Source organism: Symsagittifera roscoffensis, chromosome 7 (assembly GCF_963678635.1).
Source record: "Symsagittifera roscoffensis chromosome 7, txSymRosc1.1, whole genome shotgun sequence".
NCBI classification, from domain to species: domain Eukaryota; kingdom Metazoa; phylum Xenacoelomorpha; order Acoela; family Convolutidae; genus Symsagittifera; species Symsagittifera roscoffensis.
Window position 1 is genome coordinate 44775816 of NC_087068.1, and position 8328 is coordinate 44784143.

An 8328-nucleotide genomic window follows, 5' to 3' on the forward strand; every position below is an offset into this window, starting at 1 on the left:
TTCTACAAGAAAAATTGGGGATAGAAAAACCTTTTTGGTTATATGCTCAAATTAGGCAAATTCATAACTGAAAAACATCGAACAACCGAAAAAAAAAATCTTTTCTAGGACACAAAAATGGATGGCAGCCAAAATAACTTTTAGCCATCTTAATTTGTTGCTTTTATGTTCCATTTAACCATGTCCGATTGCTCCAATCACAGAAAATGGGAAGGAGCTTTGTCTTCGAGTGTTTTAGTTTCTATATTTCGAACCAAGCAGAAAAAAATATCTGAAAAAAATGTCTAAACCGGCTACAAATTTTTGCTTTTTAGTCTCATTTGGAGATGGAAGAGAGTGAGTAGTGATCGCAGAGCCCATATTGAGTTATAAAAGAACTTTTAGCTCAACTTAGCCATTTTTTAGATCTGGCACTTTCCCAGCATGAAACTTTCATGACAATCAAAAAATCTTTCATCAAAACTTGAAAAAAAAAGTGTCAGAAAACACAATTTTACTTTTCGATTTTGTTGAAACAATTGTCATAGATTATTGAATCCAGTTAAAGTTTCTACACGCTATGTTTTGTCTCTCTCTCGCTCTCCGCAACAAGTGAAACAAATTGTTTAGTAATTAATAACTGTGGCTGAAACCTTGTGTGCTACTTGTTAAAATCTGGATTGGTTTTTTCCGCTTCGTTCATCAGTAGGTTGAAACGAATGTAGGGGCGTTTTCAGCAATGTTAGAAGAAAAAAAAAGATCTTTTCTAGGACACAAAAATGGATGGCAGCCAAAATAACTTTTAGCCATCTTAATTTGTTGCTTTTATGTTCCATTTAACCATGTCCGATTGCTCCAATCACAGAAAATGGGAAGGAGCTTTGTCTTCGAGTGTTTTAGTTTCTATATTTCGAACCAAGCAGAAAAAAATGTCTGAAAAAAATGTCTAAACCGGCTACAAATTTTTGCTTTTTAGTCTCATTTGGAGAGGGAAGGGAGTGAGTAGTGATCGCAGAGCCCATACTGAGTTATAAAAGAACTTTTAGCTCAACTTAGCCATTTTTTAAATCTGGCACTTTCCCAGCATGAAACTTTCATGACAATCAAAAAATCTTTCATCAAAACTTGAAAAAAAAAGTGTCAGAAAACACAATTTTACTTTTCGATTTTGTTGAAACAATTGTCATAGATTATTGAATCCAGTTAAAGCTTCTACACGCTATGTTTTGTCTCTCTCTCGCTCTCCGCAACAAGTGTAACAAATTGTTTAGTAATTAATAACTGTGGCTGAAACCTTGTGTGCTACTTGTTAAAATCTGGATTGGTTTTTTCCGCTTCGTTCATCAGTAGGTTGAAACGAATGCAGGGGCGTTTTCAGCAATGTTATAAGATTTCGGGTCCAATTTAAATGTTCCTCCGCTAACGAGGAGATTTAATTACTATCTAAAAGCATCACTATATCACTATCGCTGAAGCTAACTATTCATTGACGGCCCTTTTCCACTATAGAACCACAAAACACTACCAATGGTGGATGGAAAAATAAAATTGCGACCAGCAGGAATTGGGCAATTAAATTTTTGTTACGACCATTGAAAATGGGGAGAAACTTTGTCTTCGAGTATCGAGTGAGCTTTAGTATTTCACCTTTTTTAAACGTAAAATTAGGAATAACAAATAATCATCCGAATGGTTCAAATGATATGTATATATATTGAATCCTAAAACATTCCTAAAATTACTCAAGAACTTTGCTTAAAACCTTGCTATCAGACAAAATACATTTCTACAAGAAAAATTGGGGATAGAAAAACCTTTTTGGTTATATGCTCAAATTGAGCAAATTCATAACTGAAAAACATCGAACAACCGAAAAAAAAGATCTTTTCTAGGACACAAAAATGGATGGCAGCCAAAATAACTTTTAGCCATCTTAATTTGTTGCTTTTATGTTCCATTTAACCATGTCCGATTGCTCCAATCACAGAAAATGGGAAGGAGCTTTGTCTTCGAGTGTTTTAGTTTCTATATTTCGAACCAAGCAGAAAAAAATATCTGAAAAAAATGTCTAAACCGGCTACAAATTTTTGCTTTTTAGTCTCATTTGGAGATGGAAGAGAGTGAGTAGTGATCGCAGAGCCCATATTGAGTTATAAAAGAACTTTTAGCTCAACTTAGCCATTTTTTAGATCTGGCACTTTCCCAGCATGAAACTTTCATGACAATCAAAAAATCTTTCATCAAAACTTGAAAAAAAAAGTGTCAGAAAACACAATTTTACTTTTCGATTTTGTTGAAACAATTGTCATAGATTATTGAATCCAGTTAAAGTTTCTACACGCTATGTTTTGTCTCTCTCTCGATCTCCGCAACAAGTGAAACAAATTGTTTAGTAATTAATAACTGTGGCTGAAACCTTGTGTGCTACTTGTTAAAATCTGGATTGGTTTTTTCCGCTTCGTTCATCAGTAGGTTGAAACGAATGCAGGGGCGTTTTCAGCAATGTTATAAGATTTCGGGTCCAATTTAAATGTTCCTCCGCTAACGAGGAGATTTAAGAACTATCTAAAAGCATCACTATATCACTATCGCTGAAGATAACTATTCATTGACGGCCCTTTTCCACTATAGAACCACAAAACACTACCAATGGTGGATGGAAAAATAAAATTGCGACCAGCAGGAATTGGGCAATTAAATTTTTGTTGCGACCATTGAAAATTGGGAGAAACTTTGTCTTCGAGTATCGAGTGAGCTTTAGTATTTAACCTTTTTTTAAACGTAAAATTAGGAATAACAAATAATCATCCGAATGGTTCAAATGATATGTATATATATTGAATCCTAAAACATTCCTAAAATTACTCAAAAACTTTGCTTAAAACCTTGCAATCAGACAAAATACATTTCTACAAGAAAAATTGGGGATAGAAAAACCTTTTTGGTTATATGCTCAAATTAGGCAAATTCATAACTGAAAAACATCGAACAACCGAAAAAAAAGGTCTTTTCTAGGACACAAAAATGGATAGCAGCCAAAATAACTTTTAGCCATCTTAATTTGTTGTTTTTATGTTCCATTATATATATCGTGAAGCTTGTTTAGTCGTAATTAGAACCACAAAAAAAATTCCGAAGAATTTTCTCTTTGTCGCTTGAGAAAAAGAGAAAAAAAACTGTTAGAAATTTTGGTCTAATTTCGAGCGAAAAAATAGAGCGAGCAGGCTTATTTTGTTTTTAAACCAAAATCAGTGACCAGAAACAATCATCGGAATGGGTCAAATTAAATCATATTAAAAGCCTGTTTAGTCGCAATTTAACAAAATTTAAAACTTTTTGAAAAGTTTCGCAGTATTGAGAAAAACAGGTTCAAAAACAGGTTCAATTTTTTTTCAAGTAGTAGAAATTTGATAATGCAATTGAGCGATTTCTTGGTTAAAAAAAACCTTAGAAGTATTCTGCAAAAAAATTGGTGTCGTTTATGACTAATTCACTTAAAGTCTAGGCGCTCAAAATTTTATGAATAGTCGGAACATTTCATTTTGTGCTCAGCAGGAATTGGGCAATTAAATTTTTGTTACGACCATTGAAAATGGGGAGAAACTTTGTCTTCGAGTGAGCTTTAGAATATAATTAAATAAAAAATTTTATTCCCAAAACGTATTTAAATCTGCAGCTCCGGGTTATTGGTAACCAATTTCAGAACTAATTTGTGATGAAATCAGGAGAACAGGCACTATTTGAGACTAATGGTATCACAAAATTCACAGTGGAGCTGAAATCAAGGCGCCAAATTTCCCCCTCAAAATGATTCTTTACAATTTTTTTATCTTCATCAACTGCACATTATCTATAATTTGTAAAGAACCGTTTTAATATGCAATAGAACTCATGCACTTTTAGAGTTTTTAATCAGTTTTACCGCATAGAAAATCAAATTTTCCGCTATTTAACAGATCAGCAAACCATATTATGTCATAATTATTTCAGTTGTGTCTATTTTTAACCCCGGTCCTACTCAATGCAGGACCAACCATGGGAGAAAGAGATGTCACCCATTCCACTATAGCCGTCCCACCTTGAGGAGGCGTAAGACACTGAGACCCCTCCAACCGTGACCGAAGTGAGATTCGAACACACTCATGATCTGAGTAATTTTACTTCACGATTAATTACAATTTTGTTTGCGAATGACTAAAAGATTTTGAATAAATCAGAGTAAGATGAGATTTTTCATGCTTCTCAGAAACTGATTGAGTAAAAATTAGAAAGAAAAAGCTTGAAACTTTCATTTCAAGATTGCACCCCCTTCCAACCAGTCTTCTAAAAATTACATTCAATCCCCCAACCACTGCGATTATTATATCACGGGAGGCCTACTAATTCACTGAATGAGATATGATGGAAAACACCCATAAATTATTTCTATGCCGAAAGAGGTTTTTTCCCGATTTCTAAAATAGTAGACAATTCTCAGCGAATAAGTAACATAAACACAATGAATTTTCATTGCATTGGATGAATTGACAGCATTTAACTCGTGTAATTGCAGTAAGATAACAAGTGCTTAAGATGAACGTTGAAGACGCAATTACGCTGAAGCATTTTGGGTCTTCAATACGATCTAATTTAAGAACAGAAAAAGAAACCATTAATTTCAAAAGATAAAATTTCCAAATCAGAAATGCATGATAAGGTTGCAAACACTATACCGCATTTGAACCTGTTTTTTTGCACTTATTGGGCATTTCAGTTTTGACTCGGAACAGAAAAAAAAACAAATCAAAAAAGTTTTCGCCATGCCGAAAAACAAAACAATCTGAATACTCCAGAATCTACAAAACAATCTGAATCTTGTTTTCCAGGCTGATCATTTCAAGTAGTTTATTATTAATCAGTTATTTGTATTCTTCTTATTGTTTTATATAGAATTGAATGGATATATAATTCTTCTTGATGTCAATACAAAAATCGTTTTTGATCCGACTTGCGGAGAAAGTAAAGTGACTTTGATGCTTGATGTATTTTTTATTCAGACCAGTTTCGGCGATCGCCATAACAACTTTAAGCGGAAAAATCTCACGTCCAAAGAAGATAACAACTCTCTGAGTTCAAATTTATTTGGATTTTTTTACCTGCGATCTATTTTTTGTTATGTTCCAGTGGTTTAAAAAAATTCCAAAACGGACGAAATCCTGAAACAACTTAAATGCATTTTTCAGATTTTGTCCATCTCAATTTATTGTTTCGACTTTTAAAAACAGTGTGAAATGTTAATGCTTTGTTTGGCTTTTCTTTCAGTTATTTTTCGACTTCTTGAAATAGCAATTTTTATAGCGATCTTACTAACCAGCAGAAATTACGATTCGTTGCCTTTCTAGATTAGCTAGAACTTTTTTCGGACTTTCGAAGAAAACGGAGTTTATGCTGGGACCGGTTTTTTTATTCAGCAAATTTTCGACTTTTTAATTACGCAATTTTGAAGGAAAATTTTTTGTACCATCTGAAAGAAATTGTTGTTTGCAACTATGATCATTTTTCATAAAATGATGACGGTTTATAAATTGCTATTTTGGATAAGTAACGCGCGATTTGCGTTATGTAACACGCACAAGCTGCAGATTAAAATGTTCCCAATTGAAATTAAGCAAAAAAAATTTGGTCATATCAATAGCTTATGAGACGCTAAGTGCATCTTTTCGTACTTTAAATTTCCTTAGTTTTTATAGATGTTTCAAACAAAATCGCCCTGATATACCAGCAGTCTTGTTATGATTTAAACACAGAGGCGATGTTGCAAATCGCAAACACAAGCAAAAATATGACCGATAACGCTACTGGGAACAACTGAATGAGTAAAACTTTGAGTCTAAAAAATTTCTTAAGTGAAGCACGCTAATTATGAGTCTACATAATTGCTAAGTGACGCAAGCAAATTATGGCACATTAGCAGAACAGTCAGCTAGAAAAAGGAGTTTGCCAACTAACATGCCTCAGTTTATAGAGCGGACGCATTTTAACTAGCATACGAAAAAGTTCATTAAAAACATCCGATCCTGCCCAGGTTCCAACCCTCTTATTTTGTTGCGGGTCTTCTTTCCTACCTCCACGCTACAGATCCATGATACATTGAAGCTAAAATGCTATTTTTGACACAAAAGTCTGCGTTAATATCCTTAGCATTGCCTGTACTTAATAGCTGGTTATTGATCAAAATGAAAACTTTCAAAATGAATACATTTAGTCGCAACAATATTTGCGTCACAACATTATTTGCGACTTAGGTTAAAGAAAACAGAGAGTTCATACTATAACACAAGCTTTGCTTGTAAAACAAGTATGAGAAAAATTAGTTAAATTAGGCGATATTTTTTCTCATCCATTCTTACGGCAACATAGCTTGAAATAAGGAAACTTTGTGGAAATTATTGTTTGCTAATCACGCATTGAACTATTTCATGTTCAAAGAACTGCGAATCAAAAACAAATAAATTTTAGAGTGGATTTTCATTAATAGCAAATTGTTCATTTTGAAAACACGGATTTATCGTGATTTTAAAATTTATGATAAATACATTTCTCAAATTGTCAAATGCTAAAACGCATAAACAGTACCTTCATTAAAACTACGCGAAAACACTGAACGACTTTAGGTGCGCTTTTATGAAATTACCTCTCTCCACTGAGCAACTACGCGCAAAAAATTACGCGCAAAAATTACGCGCGGCGAACTAGTATATACTCCAAATCATTCCAAAATGAAAAAAGATAGCCGTTTGCTGTGCAAGTAGCACAGAATGATCCGAACATTATGAAAAAAATAGATTTTTTTAAAATGTCTTCATATTAATGTAATTTTTAGTGGATGGCGTGATTTGAAAACTATACGATCGCATAGAGACTTAGTCATTTAGGCATGATCGACAAAATTTGTTTTCAAAAATGAAAACCAAACAAAACTTTTTAAAAAAATCTTTTTTGTTTGTGCAATAGTTTTTTTTTGAAAATATTTATTGTCAAATAAACGCTGAAATAAGTATCCAAAATTAGTTTTCTTGAAAGTAAAATCATGTTTTGAGAGCCTATAAGTATATAAAAATTTAGTTAATTTGCATATAACGAACGTAACCCGATTGTGTTTCGCTCGAAATTGAACTAAAAATCAAAAAATTTTAGAGCAGTTTTTCTCGACATAGAGAGAATCTTTTGAATGTCGTTCGAATTACGAAAGAAAGGGTTTTAATATAGTATACCACTCAACCTTTTCCGATGACTATTTGTGGTAGCTGGCTGACTTTGCGTAGAAACCAAAAAACAGAACAAAATTCAAAACAAACCCGGATACAAAATTTCTCCCCATTTTAATGGTCGGAACAACACGACTTTCCGTATTATCAGGGCCTTGAAGGTTCCAACTAGCTTTGGAGTAAAAATCGATTTCAACAAAAAACTTCAAAAAATCTTTTTTTAATTCAACCCCCACACGCTAGTACTATGTGATATATTGAAATTTTTGGGCCTGATTAAAAAGCAGCTTATGCGTTACTAGAATGAAATATATCGCGAGATAAATATCCTAAACTGTTAAAATTGGCAATTTTTCAAACCTTCATAACTTTGCGAAAAAAAAATCACAGGTAAAATAGCTTTTTAAATTTGGGCTGAAAATAAAAATATTTTTTGAAAACAAAAAAATATGTCAAAATAACAAATTAAACAGTCAAAATTTGGCTAGAGAGCAAAACCAACCCGTGCTCAAATTTTCCATCACGAAAGACGGAGACATAGCCAACAGTTAGTTAGAAAAAGAGTCAATGAACACAAGGAAACACAAAATAAAAACTGTCCTGATTTTTTGTATTAACTTCAGCTTTATCATTTCAAAAAATATATATATGGCTTTACGGCTTTGTGAGTTTTATCAAAATTTTATAATTGACTCTTTTTGATAGAATTAAGCCATTTTGAAAGACCTGGATCATATAAAACATAGCCAATACATGAGTAATGAACGCAAGAAAAATTTATGACTAGCGCTTTTTTGATAACATTAACCCATTTAGAGAAAACTGGATCAATAGGTAAAGTTTTCATTCCACTGGAATCAAAAAATTAAATTCCAGTTTCGAAACTAGAAATCGTTCGCGCCATTTCCACGTTCGTATTTGGAGAGTGCTATTTACGCCATTTTCAGCAGATGAATTTCAATTGAACTCAAAAAGTGCTTATATACCTAAGTGCATTCAAAAATGCATCTATAAGTATGAATGCACATCTGCAGTTATTAGAGACTTTTAAGAATTTTCCTGAAAAAAAAAACAAAAAAAATCAGCTAGACCTATATGAGAG

At 32.9% G+C, this 8328-nt stretch overlaps 1 protein-coding gene across 1 annotated transcript in view; it reads right to left on the reverse strand.

The window, feature by feature from the left end:
• The window catches only part of LOC134851192 (hydrocephalus-inducing protein-like), a gene marked incomplete in the record, with an annotated part of 215673 nt that overhangs the window by 148870 nt on the left and 58475 nt on the right, over positions 1 to 8328 (reverse strand).